Below are 21,384 nucleotides of genomic sequence, written 5' to 3' on the forward strand. Positions count from 1 at the left end.
GACCTGACTTTTCACCTGATCATAGCTTTTTAGCTTAAAAGAGTCCCTTTCCTGCTGCAGTATATCCATATATCTTAGCCAGTTTGCAGACATGTTCGGTCTCTTATAGGCTTTGGCCTCCACTGGAGAGATCCATCTAGGGGTCTTTCTCTCTAACAAGTCTTTGTATCTAGTCCAGACCTGATACAAGGATTTTCTAACTATATGAGTCTTAAAAGTTCTGTGAATCTTAACCTTGTCATACCAAAGGTATGCATGCCAACCGAACATATTATCGTGTCCTTCCAAGTCCAACACATCAACATTCTCTAGTTTAAACCAATCCTTTAACCAGCAAAAGGCCGCTGCTTCAAAGTAAAGTCTTAAGTCCGGCAGGGCAAAGCCTCCTCTCTCTTTAGAGTCTGTTAGGATCTTAAACTTGATTCTAGGCTTTTTGCCCTGCCATATAAACTTTGATAAGTCCTTTTGCCATTTCTTAAAACAGTCCAGTTTGTCCAAAATTGGTATGGCTTGGAATAAAAACAGCATCCTTGGTAGGACGTTCATTTTTATCACAGCTATTCTTCCCATTAACGACAGTTTTAATCTTGTCCATATTTCCATATCTTTCTTTATCTCCATCCACAGTTTTTCGTAATTGTCCTTGTACAGGTTCAAATTCTTGGTTGTGAGATTGATACCTAGATATTTTACTGTTTTAACAAAATTGAGGCCGGTGCCTTCTTGTATTCTTTGGATCTGTTCTGCACTCAAATTTTTACCTAAAACTTTGGTTTTCTGCTTATTTAGTTTGAAGCCAGCTACAAGTCCAAATTGTTCAATTAATTCCAAGGCTCTGGGGACACTGCTTTCCGGTTCCTGCAGGGATAACATCAGATCGTCTGCGAAGGCGCGTAGTTTATATTCTTTCTCTCCCACTCTGATTCCTTTTATCTGTTTGTCCTTTCGTATCATGTTTAGGAGGACTTCCAGGACCGTAATAAAGAGTAAAGGGGAGATAGGGCACCCTTGTCTTGTTCCCTTCTCGACTTCAATCTCCTCCGATATCACACTGTTTACTATTACTTTTGCTCTTTGTTCTGTATAGATGGCCTTAATGCCATTCAAAAAATTTTCTCCAACTCCCATCTTTTCCAAATTCTTTTTCATAAATATCCAAGATACTTTGTCGAATGCTTTCTCTGCGTCCACAAACAATAGTGCTGCATCTGTGTTTATGTCCCTCTCCAGTTTTTCTAAAATGTCCACAATAATTCTCGTGTTATTACTTATTTGTCTTCCTGGTAAGAAACCTGCTTGATCTCTATGTATATAATCTTTCAACACTCTTTTTAACCTTGTAGCCAAAACATTTGCAAAAATTTTGTAATCCACATTCAAAAGGGATATTGGACGATAGTTTTTCATTAGAGTCTTATCTGTATCTGGTTTTGGAATCAGTGTGATGAAGGCATCTTTCCACGTCTCTGGTGCCCTATCTCCTTCTAGTATTTTGTTGCAAATTTCTCTTAACGGCTGCAATAGCCAGTCTTTCAATGTCTTATAGTATTTTGCTGTTAATCCATCCAGTCCTGGAGCCTTCCCTAATTGCATATTGTTTATTGCATCCTCTATCTCTTGTGTCGATATTGGGTGGTTGAGAGTAACTAATTTTTCCTCTGGGACTTTTTGCAATCCGTTCTTTTCCAGAAATCGGTCTATCTCTGCTTCATCTATCTTCTCCTCCTTGTACAGTTGCTTATAGAATCTTTGAAAACACCATCTGATTTCCTCCGGTTTCTCCACATTTTTTCCATTTACTACCAAATTTGTGATGACATTTGCCTTTTGTCTTTTCTTTAATTGCCAAGCTAATAGTTTTCCACACTTATTAGCAGATTCAAATGTTCTTTGTTTCATCATTTTCACTTTCCATTCAATATCCTGATTCATTATATTCGCATATTGGGATTGCAAGTATTTAATTTCTTTTTGGATTTTAACACATCTGGGGTGTCCTCTTAATTCTTTTTCCTTTTCTTTGATTAATTTCAACAGTCTCTCCATTTCTACATTTTGTTGTTTCTTCTTTTTTGCTTTTTCACTAATGAGGAATCCTCTCATTACCGCTTTACTTGCATCCCAAGCAATTCTTTTCTCCACTTCGTAACTCCAATTTATTTGAAAATATTCTTTCATCTTTTTCACCGCTCTTTCTACTAGCTTGGTATCTCTCATCAAAGCGTCATCCATTCTCCATCTAAAAGAATCCTTGGAAATCATTTTTAAATTTAACTGTACCGGATTATGGTCTGAGAGCGTTTTGGGACCAATTTCTGCCTTTTGTATTTTTGGAGCCAATTCATTCGAGATCCAGATGTAATCTATCCTCGACCATGACTGCTGAGATTCACTGAAATAAGTTGCCTCTGTTTCTGTAGGGTTTTTTAATCTCCAAGAGTCCACCAAATTCAAATTGTCCACCATTTCAAAAAAAGTCTTTGGGAGTTTCCCATCATTCGTTAATTTAGTTCTTTGAGATCTGTCCATTAATGTGGAAACTGCGCCATTAAAATCTCCGAGGCAAACTACCTTATAGTCCAAATAATCCAACAGCAAATCATGTATTTTTTTGTAAAAAATCGACTTTCCATCGTTTGGTGCATAAAGTCCCAGAATCAAAATTTTTTCGCCTTGTACATTGATTTCAATTGCGATGTATCTCCCTTCTTCATCTTTAAAAAGCTGTCTTGGGCTATATTTCTCCTTTGCATATATCACTACTCCTCTCTTCTTGACCTTATCCGATGATATAAACTCTTGGCCTAATTTTTTGTTCTGTAGTAATCTTCTGTGACGTCGGACTATGTGGGTTTCCTGTAAACATATTATATCCAAATTCTTCTTTTCTATGCTGTAAAACACTCTGCGTCTCTTTGGTCTCTGATTCAATCCCCGAACATTCCAAGTCATTAACTTGAGCGCCATTTTCCTTTCTTTATTCTTCTCCTCCAGTTGCTTCTCCTTTCTTGTCTTTCTCAGGATCCTGACTTGGTCCTGGTAGTCCCGGCGGTGGTGGAAATACTTCTGGAAACTTGTAAAACTGTGCTGGATCAAGTGGGGTACCTTTAAATTGTTCCAGATGCTTATCCAGAAACTTTTGCTTTTCCGCCAAGGACCTTATTCTTATCTTTTTCCCTTCAAACGTAAATGCAAGACCTTCTGGAAATTCCCAACTGAAGGAGATTTTTCTTCTTCTTAGCTCAGTCACCAAGTCGTTGTAAGGAGCTCTTTTGTCCAGGAAAAATCTGGGGATATCCTTATAAAAAATTACTTTATTCTGCTGTACCACCAGGTTGTTTCTGTAGTGTAGGTCCAGAAAGTAGTCTCTATCGTGTCTATCGTGTAGCACAATCAAACAGTCGCTGACTGTTTTATTGCTTTTCTTTCCTCTGGAACCTCTTGGTCCGAATCTGAAGGCCTTCACTATGCGTGCTGAGACGTTTACCTCTTCTAACTCCCAGTATGTTGAAAATTGCTCCACAATATAAGCTTTTAGGTCTTCCCCTTCCAGTTCTGGAAGACCCCTTAGACGAATGTTTCCCTCTCTCTGGTGGAGTTGCAGAAAAGCAAGAGACTCTTCAACAGTTCTCTGTCGTGTTCCAATATTCTCTATCTGCTCCAAATCTAAGTTGTCCAATTTTTCCTCCACCTTTTTTATTTTTTCTCTGACCACTTTAATTTCCTCAGAGTCCTTTTTCAAAGTGGTCACCTCCTGCCCAATTTTATTAATTTCTTCTCTGTTCTTCCTTACGTTCTCCTCAATTTGCCCAATTGATTTTTCCAAGGTCTGCGTGGAATTTTTAATATCAGCTTTTATATCAACTTGGAGTTTTTCTATTGCAGAGTTCACTGTTGTATTTACTGATGAAACTGAATCTTGTGTTTGCTTCAACCCTTCAGTCACACTTTTCAATCCTGCTGCAATTTCTGCCACACTAGCAACCAATTTCTCCATTTGTTCCTGAAGAGTTAGGGAGACAGAGCCTCTTTTTTGTGCAGAGCTAGATGTTTTAGATCTAGTGTCCATTTCCTGTAAGCTCTGCAATTGTAATCTCAAGGTCACTCCAGTTGCTGTGGTAACTATCTCAGACATTCACAGCAGAAGACCAACAGTCCCAAAAGTAAACACCAGGTGGCCAGCAGCTCACTTCTGAGAACAAAGAGCCTGCTGAGCCAGAAGCCCACACCAGTCCCAAAAATCCAGCTTTTAGGCAAAGAGTTCAAATTTTCCAAAGTTATAAATTCCTTAAAGCCAAGAAGGGTTTATTTTAACTAGCCCAAGTCAGTAGCTGTTTCTCACTTGCAGTGTTACCACCAAGTCCGTGAAGTAACTTGTATCTGGTTACAAAGAAGTCAAAATGTCTCCACTGGTAAACAGTCACTGAAACACCAACAAAGAAAAAATGGCAACAATATATTGCAGCCCGCTACTGACCCGGAATCCTAATCCAGAGGGCGAGCGGCGTCTTCTTTTGCCATATCAACTGTTTTTAAGTCTTTAAACATCCTTAAAACAACTTTTAATCAACTTTTAAAAAGTTTGGCAGAGTTCGCAAAACTTTCCCGTTAGTCGCGGCTTTGATCTTTTAGCGCTACCAAGCTCGCGCAAACAGTTCAAAGGGAACAGGCTTCCTTTTAAAGTTTCCTCTGCAAGCAGTGTTCTCCAAACTTGTCAAACAGTCCAAAACTTTTACTTACAGAGTTTCTTTGGAAGTTTCTATGTCGGAAGTGCCGGGTGCTCGAGTCTGGCGGGATCGCTGCTTTGATCCTCCGAAGGCAGTCGCTTCTTCAGTCCCGTGCCGGAGCTTCGCTCGCCTGATTTTCCCCCTTACGAGGGTCGATCAGGAGCGGAGACGGCACGTCTGGGACCCACGAAGCTGGCAGTCCACGGGACGCTCTTCCCGTGGCTTTAAGGGACCCGTGGCGCAGGCACGGTAATCCCTATAGCCTACCGGAGGACGGAGCCGTCAGACTCCCGTCCGCCATTGACCGGCACCAAACCAGAAGCCCCTACCAAGCACAATTCAATCCCTACCGAGCACAATTCAAAGTGTTGGTGCTGACCTTTAAAGCCCTAAACGGCCTCGGTCCAGTATACCTGAAGGAGCGTCTCCACCCCCATCCTTCTGCCCGGACACAGAGGTCCAGTGCTGAGGGCCTTCTGGCGGTTCCCTCGCTACGAGAAGCCAAGTTACAGGGAACCAGGCAGAGGGCCTTCTCGGTAGTGGCACCTGCGCTGTGGAACACCCTCCCACCGCATGTCAAAGAGAAAACAAACTACCAGACTTTTAGGAGACATCTGAAGGCAGCCCTGTTTAGGGAAGCTTTTAATGTTTAATAGATTATTGTATTTTAACATTCTGTTGGAAGCCGCCCAGAGTGGCTGGGGAAACCCAGCCAGATGGGCGGGGTATAAATAATAAATTATTATTACTACTACCTCAAAGCCTTCTTGCCCTGGCGGTTCCTCAGCTGGTGCCTCCCACCACTTCTCTGCATCCAGCCAGTCCACGACACCATGACTCCTTCAATATCACTCATTCCACCTCAAGCCATCCACCCAGTCACTTCATTATCTCCTTCTCAATCACCAAACCACTGCAGCCAATTATTGCTATTGCTCCAAAAAAAAATATATTGCAAAAAAACACAATGAGACAATGAAACCATTCACTGGCAGAACCATAAAAAAACGTAGAAACAAATTGCTGTCTGACAGTTGCATGGCTATATTGTTCCTGACAGCAATATGGCTCTCACTCAGGTTAGTTTAACCCACCCAAGGATGGGTGGAACTGCACAGCCACTCCCTGGTGCCCCTTCCTCTAATCCAGGAGTGCCCTGTCAACATTTCAATTTGCACACGTGACGCTCCATTAGTCATGCTGGCTGGGACTGATGGGAGTTGGATTTAAAACATATCTAAACTGAAGTAACTACTAAATGTGCAGCCCAATATTTTGCATATAAGGACTGAACCAAGCCTCCCTTCACAGTTTCCCCAAAATATTTTTATATGCCACCACAATATATGAGCGGTGCAAGACTCCAGGTGCTGCAGGCATGCTTGTGAGGATCCGTGTTTCCTTTTGGAAATGAGGCACAGCAGAGGACTTCCGGCGGCTGGCGCCATTATGGATGGTCGTGGGCTGCTTCGGCTGCGAAGCACCCAGTTCATCCCGGGGGTTAGGAGCCCTGCAGCCGCATAGCGGGGCTTCGGTTGGGGTGCGGGAAGAGCGTCCCGTGCCCTGGGCTCCCCGGCTGTGCCCGTTGTGCTCCGAACCCTTCCCCCGCGCCCCCTGTAAAGGGGGAGTGGGGGTGAAGGGACCACGGAGCCGGGCTTTAGGGGACATGCCCCAACCGGGATGTTTACATGCGGCGGCAAAGTCCGTGATGAGCGTCTCTGTTCTACCTGTCATTAAGGAGTTGCTAAGAAACCAGAAGCTGTGAGTAATTGATTGACTCTTTGTATTCCGGGAAAGCTCTGGGATTAAGAAGAAAGGCAGCCCGCCTCTCTCCCTTCGGGTGGTGAAAGAAATTAACCCTTTAAGTGACTGCTGCTACAACAATCAATGGAAAGCATTTTGAATTTGAAAGCTGAGTCTGTTGAGATCTCCTTTTGGGGGTTAACTGAGAAAAAAATATCTCCGTTTGAAGTTTTGGTCTTTATATTCCGACATCGGAAGAAATGGCGGCGATTTGGACTTGCGTAGGAAAAAATTGAGACAAAGGAAGGAAAAGACAGGAAACGTAACTTGATACCCACCTCCCCCCGAAGATGTTGGACTTTGCGCTTATGTTGGCACTGAAGGACTGGGAGGATGAGGAAAAGCTTACTGTCTTTCAATTGGAACTGCTTGATCGAAAATTAAGAGCCTTGAGTGGGATTATAAATGGAAAGAATTTGTTTTCCACAGAGGAGGCTTTTCGAAAGTTTTATTCAATGGAAACAGACTTTTGCAAAGAGTTGGAAGATGTGTTGGAAGGATGGTTTGAGATGGCTGAGCAAATCCGAGTGGAACAGGGGCCGATTTCAGGGGGTGGCAGCAGCCCTGGAACGGAAAGATTTTTAATATCCAGACTCCGAGGTGGCAGTTCGGGGTCGAGGGACACAGAATTAAGATTTCTACAAGAAGAAGAAGTATGGTACAAAGGCACGGAGAAACTCAGAATGGAGAGGATGAACATCTTGGAGCTCGATGCAGGGTTTGTTGTGGGTGTAACCTGGATCTGTGGACATTCAGAAGAATATAATAGGAGATCCGGTTCTGGTGAAAGACAGGAGAAGATAATGGACAGAAGGGGAGTGGGTTGAACCAATCAATGTATAATATAGATGGTCTGCCATGGTATCCGAGATCGGAGTGTGAAGTCTGTTAATTACAAGTTTATTTTAAATAAGTAGGAGATATTGAATTTAAGTGAAAAGCAGCATGATAAATGATAGAAGAAACAAGTTTAGCTGTAAGAATATTTGGTTAAGTTTTAGGTTATAATGCAAAGATTAAGACAAAGGTGTTTTTTCTTTTTTAAGTAAAGTTAATCTTTATAGAGAAAAGTTGTTAAGGAAATAGTGTACTGTTTTAAAACCGAAGGTGTATAGGCGGGGGAAGTCAAACGTCAAGATTTGGAACCAGAAATTTTTTTTTTTAGTAAGGTATACAGATAAGAAGAAGAATCCTGACATTATGTGTATTTGTATTTGTTTTGATATTTGTAGGTGTGGGGGTTGGGTTTGTGTTATTTTGTGAAAATGTCAATAAACTCTGTTAAAAAAAAAAAAGGAAATGAGGCACAGCAGAGACTGTGGTGTCTTTATGATATGTTGTTTATTTACACACATATACAACCTAAGCCCGCAATTGAGGGGTTCACAGCGTTAACACCCCTCCCTCCCAGAGGTTCTGGCTTCTCCCATAGCCACCGCATTGGCTTCAAAACAGACATAAGCATCCTGCTTTTTTACTGTCTTTCCAGCCGGCTCCAGTAACTCTGTTGCTTAACTCTTAACTGCCATTCTCAACTCTAACCTACCTAAAATAGTGGCATTGTTATTATGAACTAAACTCTCAAATGAAGGAGGAAGGAAATCCACTTGTTTGCAAATGAGAGATTTGCCCTTTCATCCTTTGACGTGCTAACGGCTCTGGCTTTTGACATTTAGCTTAATTAAGGGATTAGCAAAGTCTAGCACATGGCTTTAAAACACACTGGGACTGGGTCTGTCTTAAGTACACATATGAGTCTGGCTTTCACCTCCACGGAAATTAGCTTTGACACCCCAAACCTTAAATTCTAGCACCTATAACAATATTCCACCAAATGGTGGTAATGGAAACACATGGATCAGGACCATGGAGGGGCAAAGGGTTAAAGCCCTTTCCTGCAACAATACAGCACCAATTCAGCTCTCTCTCTTCTACATGGAGACTGCACCAACTATTTGTGAAGGAAACATATATGGCAATAGCAAACCACATAAGAAGCATGGCATCTAATTTGGTGATGAAGGAAGCCTGTACTCGAACTAACCCAATTAGGTCTTGTGTTTCCGCCATCAGAGACTAGAATGACACAGAGCTATATTTTCTCATGCCAACATTCACAGTTGTGGAATTCTTTCCTTGCCTATTTCCCCCCACTAGCCTAATTTTTGGTGAGGATCAGCAAAACAGTAAACATGAGCTTGCTTCTGAAGCTTCCTTGAGCTTCTTCCTCCCTTTCCTTCTTTCTGAGATGTTCCACCTCCAATATGCCTCTGAATCCAGTTCCTGGGAATCCCAAATGTGGAGAATGCTCTTGCACTCAGGTCCTGCTTGTGGGAGAAGCCAGGACAATGTGGAGTTGCTCTTGGAGCTGCTGAGTGATGCAATATCAGGTGGCTGATGGAAGTTAGCAACAACTTTTGAGGTCCACAGTGGGCAAAAGTGCTATCACATGTAGGCTTCTAGTCATTCTCCCATAGTAGGAGACTTGTACATGCCTGAGAGGTGGAAAGAGGTGGATTCAGAGCTCCACCATTTCTCTGAGATCTTTATGGTAGAGGCCCATTTGGGTTCAAATGGCAAGCCTCATGAATTGCTCCAGGTTTATAAACAGCATCTCTTTAGTACTGCCCTGCTTCCATTCATGGCACCAGTTTTGCGAGCCTCTTGCAACAATTAGTCATATGCCTCTTTTAAGTGAGCCTTAATTGCCCTCTCTCATGCACAGACACACAAGTGCACAATGTTCGCCTTAATACACCTATGCCCATGATGAGAACCGGATGCTGGACAAGCAAGAGTCCTTACATTCAAGGTAATTTAATGTGTGTCAGCTAAAATTCTGCAGCCTTGCAACACACGCAACTGTCTGTTCTGCTCAGCACACTGGAAAACATCTTGGCTACTTTGCCGTGCTGCATGTATTTCCTATTGGGCGATGGTGTGTGTGATGTCATTTCCAGCCAATAAAAATGTGAAATGGCCTGAATGTGTGAATTTCACAAAGATGGCGACTGAGGCTAATTTTCATTTTAGAAACATTGAAGACTTTAGCAAGATTTCAAGGCAAGCTCAATCTGACAACTTTCCAGGCTGGATGGAGCTGTATTCAAGCCTGGTGAAATCGCTATTAAAAGAGAGTGGACACCCTAAAACCAATAGTAACACCCATATAAAATGAAAAGTAACTGTGAAAACCTCTTTTTTCTGTTGAGTAAGACTAGAGTTTCAAGTTAAGGGTCTTGTAGAAAGGTTTATTTTGATTATTTTTGCCACTAACTCCCAGAGGTGGACACTTCTAAATAGGGTTTAAAGACATGTGCCCCAACTGGATGCATGATCATTTTCAAGTAAGTTCAGCCAGGGTCAATGGGAGTGACTTCCTAATCAGAATTAGGACTTTAGCCTTAATCTGTATTTAAAACAGGATGTGCTTAAGTGATAGCAACCACTGTTGCTGAACTGGAGGCATTCTCTGTTAGCAAGCCACAAAGAGAACATATGCCTCAGGGCTGTTCTTTCCTGCTTTTAATGACGACATGCAAGGCGTGAATGGCAGAATTGACTGCCTGTTTTGACTTTGCACGGGGCCATCACAAATCAAGGCACAAAACAGTTATTAGGTACAAGTTACACTTAAGCATGTATCCATGTGCTTATTCTTCTTTCGCCACTATCATTGTGGCATATGCTTTCAAAACTAACAAACTAGTTGAATTTCGAAAGTGTATTAGAAGAATATCAAGGTTTTTTTTTGTTTTAAAAAAGAAAACCCAAGCATGTCTAAAACAACAAAATCTAAGAGCGTGGTTTTTGCTTTCAGGAAAACACATATCTAGCAGTTGCTATAGCAATGAATATAGTACGTTAAAGCTGAGCAACCATGAGATTGATTCAGAAGGCAATAATTGATTTAAAGTTTCAGTGACTCACTCGGCAGATCCTGCCTTGACTATTTTGCTGTGGGGCACAACATGCTCTTAAAAAGGCACATACAAGTGGGTAAATAGCTCTGGGCTCTGCAGCTCCTTTGATGACTGAATGCTGTTTGCAGGGTTAACAAATAAGAAGGGAGATTACAACATCTTCCAAGACAATAATGCCCACACATCACAAAGAATTCATAACCCACCTACTCTCAGCAGCCAGAAACACCATAGCCAGACACTGGAGAGACCTGTTAAGAGTAAGCATGGACCAATGGTAGCAAATAGTATGGGAAACAGCCTTACTAGAAAAATTAACCAACAAGCTGAAACTGACACAGGGACAAATAGAAGAAGACGCCTTCACCCCGGTATCGCTCCCCTTTATCACACACATAGCCCAACAAGACAATGACAAGAATCCACCAACAGCATATGAACCAATATGGCTAACCTGATTCAAAAACATCCACCCATCCCACTCACACATGAAAACAAGCCAATCACAAACAACCACACCCTAGGCCAACCCCAACCTCTTCCACCACCAAAGAAACACAAGCAAATAGTAAGGAGAACCTGCACAAGTGATGCCGACACAAAACCCTACACATACATTAAGTAAAATAGAAACATCGCCACCCGACCCCGACCCCACTCACCACAGCCCCCTCCACCTCTTCCCCCTTTTCTTCCTAATGTAACACTAATGTCTCAACAAATCAAAATAAAAAATTCCTTCCAGTAGCACCTTAGAGACCAACTAAGTTTGTTCTTGGTATGAGCTTTCGTGTGCATGCACATATCTTCAAATACACTGAAACAGAAGTCACCAGACCCTTATATATAGTGAGAGAGTGAGGAGGGGTATTACTCAGAAGGGTGATTGGCTGATAGGTGTGGAAAACCTGTTGACGACTGTTAATGACTGCAATTGGTCTTACAGGAAAAGGCAAGGGGTGAGATGGCTAATACCCCTCCCCACTCTCTCACTATATATAAGAGTCTGGTGACTTCCGTTTCAGCGTATCTGAAGAAGTGTGCAGGCACATGAAAGCTCATACCAAGAGCAAACTTAGTTGGTCACTAAGGTGCTACTGGAAGGATTTTTTTTTTTGATTTTTTTTTTACTATGGCAGACCAACACGGCTACCTACCTGTAACTAGTCTCAACAAATGAAACTGATCTGCAGAAAATGTAACTTGGAAAAAAGAGACATTGCACACACTTTTGTAAACCAGGAAATCTTTAATTAAAAAATGTTTTAAAAAAGGAAGGGAAATTACACTTTGCCTAAAAAAATCCTACTACTGTTCCATATCCCGACCTTCAGGATTTGTAGGAAGGTCTGCAGCTCCAAGGTAGAGCATCAGTCCCAGGTTCAGTCCTTGACATTTCCATAAGGTCTGTGAGAGAACCCTGGAAACTAATTGTCAGCCAGCGCAGTTGAGCCAGGTTTGGTGTTATATGCTCAAACCATCTTGTTCCAGTGAGCAATCTGTCCATTTAAATTTTGCACCTGCTGAAGTTTCCAAACTGTTTTCAGAGTCAACCTCACATATAATGCATCGCAGTAGTCCAACCTAGAGGTTACAAAAGGTTACAAAAGCATAGGCCACAGAAGTTAGGCTATCCTTGCGATTTTTTCTTTTCTTTTGTAAAAGTCCTAGTGGAAATTCACAAGCATTTTAGGGCTAATCTTTCCTAATATACACATTCTAATGCACTTTTGCCTAATATGCGCATTTGGAGGAGCAATGTCCCCTAAAATTATCATTATCATTATTATTATTATCATCATCATCATCATCATCATCATCATCTGTCTGGGTTTCCCCACTCTGGGCGGCTCCCAACACAATTAAAAAAAACTCAAACAAACATCATACATTAAAAAGTTCCCTGAACAGGGTTGCCTTCAGATGTCTTCTAAAAGTCAGATAGTTGTTTCCTTGACATCAGATGGGAGGGCATTCCACAGGGTGGGAGCCTTTTCCTGTACATCATTCTCACCATTATAATAATTTCTATACAAATTCTACTCTAGTAGGTTCATTTTTGCACACACTAGTTAGCTGGAGAATGGAAATGCAAAATTTGGAGCACAAATTTCGAAGGTGAGCTGTGCTTTGGTTAGTATATTGTTTCAGGAAGTGTAAATTAAGTGTGTTTGCCTCTCATTGTGAACTTAACTGAATTTCTTCCCCATGCCTAACTGTAGGTCACTTGACCTTCATAATGTGCCGAGCTTAGGGGGACTCTTCACTTCAACCAGGGCCGTCTTTAGCATCTGCATCTGGAGAATGTTAGCCGCTTTGAGACTCCTTCGGGTAGTGAAAAGCAGGATATCAAATCCAAACTCCTCCTCCTGCAGCACCAGGGTGCAAAGATCTGCCCAGCGCCCCCAAATTTAGTCACGTGATGCACCTGGCGATGGCTGCTTGGAGGGGAGTGGGGTGGTGATCGGCGGAGGTGGCGGCTTCCCCGCACCACCACCTCAGGCACGCCAAAGGCCGCCTCGCCCTCCACTCGCTCCTCTGTCCTCTCACCCACTGCCTTCGCCAATGCAGCCCGTGCCAACCTTCCGATGGAGTTTCCTCGCCAGCCTCGGGTGCACCACTACGGTGGGTGCTGCCTCTGCTGCCTCAGGGAGAGAAGGGGGGGCGGGGGCGCACAGAACCCTCTTGCAAGAGTGCGGTGCTTTTTGCACGGGGAGCACAGTGGGTGGAGGCAGGCATTGCACGCCAGCCACACCACCACATTTAAACTTATATGTATTGTTGATAACAGGTAGATAGTTAAGAGCTTAGGTGGCTTCAGAGGCGGGCACTTGGCGCCCCCCAGAATTTGATGCCCGGGTGCCCCGCACCCCCGGGTAAAGACGGCCCTGACTTCAACTTGAGCAATGCTGCAGTTCAAGTTTTATGGGATCTTCCAGAGCCCATGCCTCTTTCTCAATCGTTAAGGTAGGGTGTACTGCAGCCTTCCCTGTGCCCTAGTTGAATACATCTCCACTTGCTGTTAGGAAAGCAGAGTGAACTACACCTAAACTATCCCAGATATTGCCCAATGCCCTTCAACCCGCAACATTGCATTCTTAGATAAGGCACAAATCCTGAAGGCACAAATGAAAACAGTAGTGTTAAGTAAGGAGCAGGAGCCAATTTCAATCTGTGCCAAAGATCGTTGCACACAAGAGATTGCTTATGAGCATGGGAGTGCTCATGTGCAAATTGTGGGCCAATATTGGCCTGTCATGCCCTCCTATTTGCCTGCCAGGCAGTGCAGTCTAGGAGATACCATGCCTGCCCACCCTACATGATATGACTCTTAATCTCAAGGTTGTGGGTCTGAGCCCCACATTGGATGAGCGGTTACTAGATTGCAGGGGGTTGGACTAAAGGACCGCCAGAGTCCCTTCCAACGCTACAATTCTATGATTCTACAATGACAGGTGTGTGATGGGTTAGGCCGGGGTTTCAAAGAAACAATCGAGAGTGTAGCATCGTCTCCTGATTGTTCCCTTGCTGGAGCAAAGCACAATCCCATCTGCCCATCACCTGACGGGGCTGCAGGAGTGCAACCTTGCTCAAGCAGGGGGAAGCGGCTTCCATTCAGTGGAGACTGCTCCCTGCTCTGCTCTGCTCTTTGCATTCCCTTCCAGCTTCTGAGATCAACAGTTGAAAGCAGCATCAGTATCAGACAGCTCACCCATGGCTCCATTTGGCTGTGCACACCTGTTCTCCCCTGGGAACAGGCACCCACTGCCAAAGGAAGCTGCCTGTTTTGGAAGCAGCTGCCTTTGGGGAAGCATGCAGGACTCTCCCACACGCAGGTGATCTTCCCAAAGGCAGCTGCTTTCCTCATCACCCAATCAGATGATTGGGAGAGGAGATAAGCAGGTGCCTTTGGGAAGACTGATTATGTGCAGGACTCTTAAAGGAGGTTGCTTGAGGCAGCCACCTCCCTTCTCCTTTAAATGTAAGAGGAAGACAGATACTTCAAAGAGCACTTTTGAAAAGCACTTAAAGGCAGCCCCCAGTGCCCCCATTTCAGGCTTGAAACAGGAGTGTGCAGCTGTCCTACAGGCTTTGCAAGTCCCTCTGCGCTCTCCTTTTAAGCTGAGACTGACAAAGCCACCCACCTGTTGATTGTGTGAAGGAAATAACGATGGCATTTGATTGACTTGACCACATGCCAATAGATTCCACATACCTATCAGGATCTGGCCTGTGAGGCTTATCCCTGTACGTATGAGGAACCAAAAAGTTTCCCATACCTGCTGCACACCGTGCAACATGAAAGCACAACAAAAAGCATTTCTGCAGACAGTTACAAACTGAACATAAAATAGAAAGCAAAACTAAAAAATCCTGGGCAAATTAGAAAGTTTACCTCAAAACCAAGTAAAGGTTGTGCCAAGGGATGATTCCCTTTTGGACAGAATTTTCACGCAGAAGGTGTCTCTGGTGTCTAGCCACCTTACTTCACTTAAATGGAGGGATACAGAGCAATGCCTCTGAGAATGTAAGAAGTTTTTTTTTAAGTTCTTGGAGTTCAAAGTTAATAATGAGCACTGTATTAGCGCACATGATATTGGAAATGTTCTTCCACATTGTCAGACCCAGCTTCTGCTAAACTGAGAGGAGGGGGTGATACAACAACAAAAGGGGACAAAAAAAATTGTGTCACAGCTTATGGCCAAACTGCATGTTAAGTTGAGTGAGTAGTTTTGCCTTCTTGTGTCAAATAGTGGCTTTGGGGGAAGAGTAGGGATTTTTGGGTCAATAATTTGGCATCGGAGAAAGGGTTAACCCTATACACCAATCCTGATCAACCCTCCTCCACCAAACTGGCTGCCAAGCGCATTGCCAAACTATGTGTTTAGTGTAACATGTTGTTTGAAAACATCTCTTTTTGAGAATGCCAAGATTCAGTTGTGCTCCTTGAGCATGGAGCGTTTTCTGCTGCAGAGGTGAGCATACAAGGAATTGTAAGGTCCGGATAATACTTTGGGGCCAGGGGTAGGGAACTTGTATCCTTCTAGATGTTGCTGAACTCCACGTCCTATCAGCCCCAGGCCCAGCTAGGATGGTCAAGTGTCAGGGATGAGAAGAGTAAATGTGTCAATTTCAGTTTTTCATTTTCCCAATCTTAAATACAACAGTTTGTGGTTGTTTTTAAACCCAAGTCCTCATGAAAATTCACCATCACTTCAGCACAGATTTCTTCTGTTACATTATTATTACCTACATACATTGATTATGGATGATTTTGCTGAATGGATGCATTTTTGTAAAGCACCCCCCATATAAGATAGGATAGGATAATCTTTATTGTCATTGTCCAATGCAGAACAACGAAATTCCACATCTACATCAAACTGACAACAACCATCAACCTGCTATCCCCACCCATCCCACCTCTGCATAATAACCCCCTAAAAACTCTGCTACCTCCCCTAATTTACCCCTAAAACTGATACCCCATGTCTGAGTACAGACCCTCCCTCACAGACTGCCTTTCGTTGCATTCAGAACAGAAATCGCTCTTGGATAGAAGCTATTTCTCAGGCGGCTGGTCCTGCACTTTATGACCCTATACCTCCTTCCAGAAGGCAGAAGCTGAAAAAGATCGTTTCCGGGGTGCATACTAACCTGCACAATATCTGTTGCTTTCTTATAGCACCTGGAGGCATAAATTTGGTCCAAAGTGGGAAGAGTGCACCCAATTATCCTCTCTGCTGTCTTTACAACCCTGGACAGCGCTGTTCTTTCCCCAACTGTGCAACTCCCAAACCACACACACAGACCATAGGTTAGTACACTTTCTACAGTACAGAGGTAAAATGCCCTCAACAGGTCCTTTGATAGATTGTTTCCTGTTTATTTTGTTTTCATTATGCATTTTAAGGCATGGCGCTGTGGGTTAAAGGTCGGAGGTTCGAATGCCCACAACAGGGCAAGCTCCCATTACTTGGTCCCAGCTCCTGCCCACCTAGCAGTTTGAAAGCACGTCAAAGTGCAAGTAGATAAATAGGTACCACTCCGGTGGGAAGGTAAATGGTATTTCCGTGCACTGCTCTGGTTCCCCAGAAGCGGCTTTGTCATGCTGGCCACATGACCTGGAAGCTGTATGCTGGCTCCCTCGGCCAGTAACGCGAGATGAGCGCCTCAACCCGAGTCGGACACAACTGGACCTAATGGTCAGGGGTCCCTTTACCTTTACTTTATGTGCCTTTTAGTACCCATTACTTGGCTGGAGAAAAGCGCTGCCAAAGTCAGAAAGCTGCAGAATTCCGAAGGGTGGTTGTGTTTTAGTTCTTGTGCTGTTTTAAAAAGTGCAAATAAGATAAAGTCGCCTTTAAACGCAACCACACTCTGAGTTTAACCATTTGGCAGCCGTAAAATGACACCAGAAGTAGCGATACAAAGGGCTGTTCATCAGCTGTTTTGTTTTCCTGAAGATCAGCCAATTTAATGTGTGCAAACTTGTAAGTGATGTGTTCGTGATTCTGCTGAAGTGTGAAGCTGTCGTCAGTACTTAATTGCTCTGTAATTCAAATATTCACAGCCTACTTCTCCCCAAATGGGAAACAAAGTTGCTAACAGATGCCACAAAGGAATGTGCTGCAGGTTTGGCACAGTGGCTAAGAGATTGCGTCTGAGTACACACCTTACGTTCAAAGCATACAACTTGCCCTAAGGAATCCTGAGAACAGTAGTCTGCTAAGAACTGTGCTGGGAACTGTAGATCTGTGAGGGTAAACTACAGCTTCCATGGTTCTCTGAGGGAAGTCATGTGCTTTAAATGTGTATGGAGGCTGAGCTATGAATCAGGATGTCCCTGGTTCAAATCGTGGCGCTCACTTGACCACAGTTCCCCTATCTGCAATATGAGTATAATAATATAGCGTTACCTTACAGGGTTATGCTGTTGCAAGAATTACTTCACCTGCATAATCTAGTTGTATTTGGAACATTTTGAACTGTGATATGAACATGAAGCATGATGTGGAACCTGAATGAGGAGGGACTTCCAACGAAAAATTCAACAGTATCCTAATTACATTAATCAGTCCGCTTTTAAAATATAGGTCTCCACTGGCACCATTTGACCAGGAAACTTCACACCGGTGGCATTTTTGAAACTAGGTGCATCACTTGAATCCAAAAACGTGTTAATCAAAGCCTTTAAAAGGATACATGATATGGTTATGTTATTTAGTCAACAGAAAGCACTATGGACACTTAGCATCATTTAGCATTATCCTGTAATATCCCAACTGTGGTTTTCTTTTCTCTCTCTCCAAGGGGCTAATTAGTTGCTCTGTCAGTTAAAAAAAAAAAAGGTAAAAGAACAAAGCAAACCACTGCCAATTCCATACTGATACAATTTGCTACATTAGTTTGTAAGGGAGATGAAAGGAAGGGTTTTTTGTTCGTTTGTTATTCTCAAGCAGAAAAAAAGTGCTGGTTATAAAGTTGATGTGCTTCCAAGGCAGTTGCATGCACACAAAAGCTCATACGAAGAACAAACTTAGTTGGTCTCTAAGGTGCTACTGGAAGGATTTATTTTATTTTATTTTTTGTTTTCCAAGGCAGTGTTTATATTCAGGTATATTACACTTTTGAACACTCTTCGGAGCACCTGGGCATTTCATTGTTTCAAGTCCTTTACTTGTTTATTACTGTCATATGCTTTGGCTGTTGTTGTGGATTTTTCATCTCAAGCAGGTTCACAGCTCTTGTCCTAATTGTTCGTTTAAGGACCTCTTCTAGATCCACACAGATGAACCCACATGTGGCTATTTCCATTAATGATCAAGGAAAAGACAACTCTTTGAGGCAGGAAAATGATGCAATTTTGACCTCCAATCACTAGGGTCTTAAAAGGCTCAAGGAAGGAAAAGGTGACAGTGATTTAATTTATATACCACTTCATGTCAAAATAGGCTTTTTATAAAATGTACCTGCAGAACCAAATCTGAACCTAAGCCATTTGCAGAGCAGCAAAAGGTCACCTATGTCAAGGATTGAAGACTTCAGTTTCTGTGAATTGCAGAGCAAACTGACCTCCTGGACTAATGTGTGGTTTGGAACATAATTAAGACCTTGCGCATATACAATAATAACAAACCCTGTTTTATAGGAAAACTCAAGCAACTCCAATATGCTAAAGAGGAGGCTCATAGGAAAGGAGATAGAATTTTGTACAACCAAGCTAGGAATGCACTGACCAAGGAGATTAGAGTGGCAAAACAAACTTATGGTGAAAAACTGCAGACTCAATTCTCAAACAGAGACTCGGCTACTCTTTGGAAGAATTTACAGAACATGACTGGATATAAGAGAAAATCTTCTTCTGCTCCGGAGAGTCAAAAATTGGCAAATGACCTGAATCAGTTTTATAGCAGGTTCGAAAGTCAAGCATTATCAACTAGTGTCATTCAGTTGACGCCAGAGGCATCAATAACCACCTCAACCTGTTCTGAAACCACCCCGCTGGTGATCTGGGAAAAAGATGTACGGAGGCTTTTACAGAGACAGAAGACAAGAAAAGCTCCAGGCGCAGACGGGGTGACTCCTCTTTGCTTGAAAGTGTGTGCGGCAAAATTCGCTCCGGTCCTCACACAGATATTTAATCATTCTTTGGAGTTGGGTGGAGTCCCTTCATGCTTTAAACATTCTATCATCATTCCAGTACTTAAGAAACCTTCCATCAGTGTGATGAACGATTATAGACCAGTTGCTTTAACATCTGTGGTAATGAAAGTCTTTGAGAGACTAGTGCTGCCCTGTTTGAAAGACATTACTGATCCTTTGCTGGATCCTTTGCAATTTGCTTATCAAGCTAATAGGTCAGCAGATGGCACGGTCAACATGGCATTGCACTACATCCTGCAACACCTGGATTCCCTGCGGGCCTATGTGCGAGTTTTGTTTGTGGACTTTAGCTCAGCTTTTAATACTATTGTTCCATCTAAATTGTTTTCTAAATTACTTCATCTTAATGTACCTGCCCCTGTTTGCCAATGGATATACAGCTTTTTAATGGACAGGAGGCAGCAGGTGAGGTTGGGGAAAATTATATTGAGCAACAATTCCATTAATACAGGTGCTCCCCAGGGGTGTGTGCTTTCCCCACGGCTGTTCTCTATACACAAATGACTGTACCTCAACTGATCCATCGGTTAAGATCTTGAAATTTGCCGATGACACAACAGTTATTGGGCTTATCCGGGAGGACGATGAATCTGTGTATAGGCAGGAAGTAGACCATCTTGTTTCGTGGTGCACAGGAAATTTTTTGGTGCTAAATGCCCCCCAAAAAACAGTGGAAATGGTAATTGATTTTAGAAGGCACTCTTCCGTCCTGCCTCCACTTTCCATCCTTGGCAACATGGTTGTTGTAGTAGTAGAGTCCTTTAAGTTCCTGGGCTGTATAATTTCTCAAAACTTAAATTGGTCAGGCAACATCAACAGTATTATTAAAAAGGCCCACCAGAGGTTGTATTTCCTGCGTCAACTAAGGAAATTTAAATTGCACCAGGAACTGTTGATCCAATTTTACAGAGGCATCATTGAAACTGTCCTCGGTATTTCTATTACTGCTTGGTACGGCACAGCCCCCAAGATAGACAAGAAAAGGCTCCAATGAGCAGTAAGAGTTGCAGAAAGGGTAATTGGTGCTAGCTTGCCTTCAATAGAGACACTCGATATGCTACCCGAGTTAGGAAGAGAGCAGAGGGAATTGTCGCAGATCCTTTGCATCCCGGTCACCATCTGTTTGATTTACTTCCATCTGGAAGTCGCTATAGGACTTTATACACATAATCAGCCAGGCACAGGAACTGTTTTTTTCCCCTTGTCCCATTAAATTGTTAAATTTGTAGTTGTGTAGCGGAAGTGGAGGTCAGTTATGGGTGGGGTTTCTTTGCTGTGTCATTGTATTGTATTGAACAGTGTTTGTATAAGGTATGTTTACATTGCAATATAGCTGAAGCAAAATTCCAAGTATGTTGGAAAATGTACTCGGGCAATAAATTATTCCTTATCCTTATCCTTAATTATGCTAAGACTTTTGCATGTCTCTGAATTTTGCAATACAGTACTTGGCTCAGAAAAATGACAGTGCACATCTTTGATCTGACTGCCACTGTAGCTGAACAGGTGAGGCAGGTTTTGAGACAATAAATACCTGTTAATCAAAGGCAAAAGTTGAGGAAAAAAACACACCACAAGCCACAACCCATCTTCAAAACCACCTTAAACTGTATTATCCTCTGAGCAACCAGATACAACACTGTACAGAATGCAAATGCAATGATGTTATTGTGTACCTCTGTGCTTGTCCAAGTGCCTTTGTAAATGGTGGGTGGTTTTTTTGTTTGTTTTTGAGGAAACATGCCTGCTTTCTAATCATTCATGTGCCAAGAAACAATATTTATTACATGTTTGTAAGAGCGAATCTTATGTATTAAAGAGAAAATTGATGTTGTTGGATCAAAGTGTTTCAAAGCTTGCCAAGTATATATATATATATATATATATATATATATATATATATATATATATAATGGAATGGAGTTACAATTAGCTACTGCAGGTATGAAAAACTGGGAGTGTTTTTTATTATGTAATACACTGTGAACCTGCTTAATTGCATTTAAACACATACAGAGGCACACACACGCACACACACCTTTTTGCAATAGTCCCCGAAAGCTGACTCAGTTCTCATTGCTATTCAAGTTTGCACAGCTATTGTGAATGTCACTCTACATTACCTGAAACTGCAAGCCATTCCTTCTCTGTTCCCAGTTCAGTGGAGCCCCATTTGTAGTTCAGTTCAGTAGTTTATTGTTCTAGCCAAAGGCCATGACAAACTTGTAGCAATAATAATAAAATACAAAACATCCATCTATAAT

This window comes from Lacerta agilis, chromosome 11, assembly GCF_009819535.1.
Source record: "Lacerta agilis isolate rLacAgi1 chromosome 11, rLacAgi1.pri, whole genome shotgun sequence".
NCBI lineage: Eukaryota > Metazoa > Chordata > Lepidosauria > Squamata > Lacertidae > Lacerta > Lacerta agilis.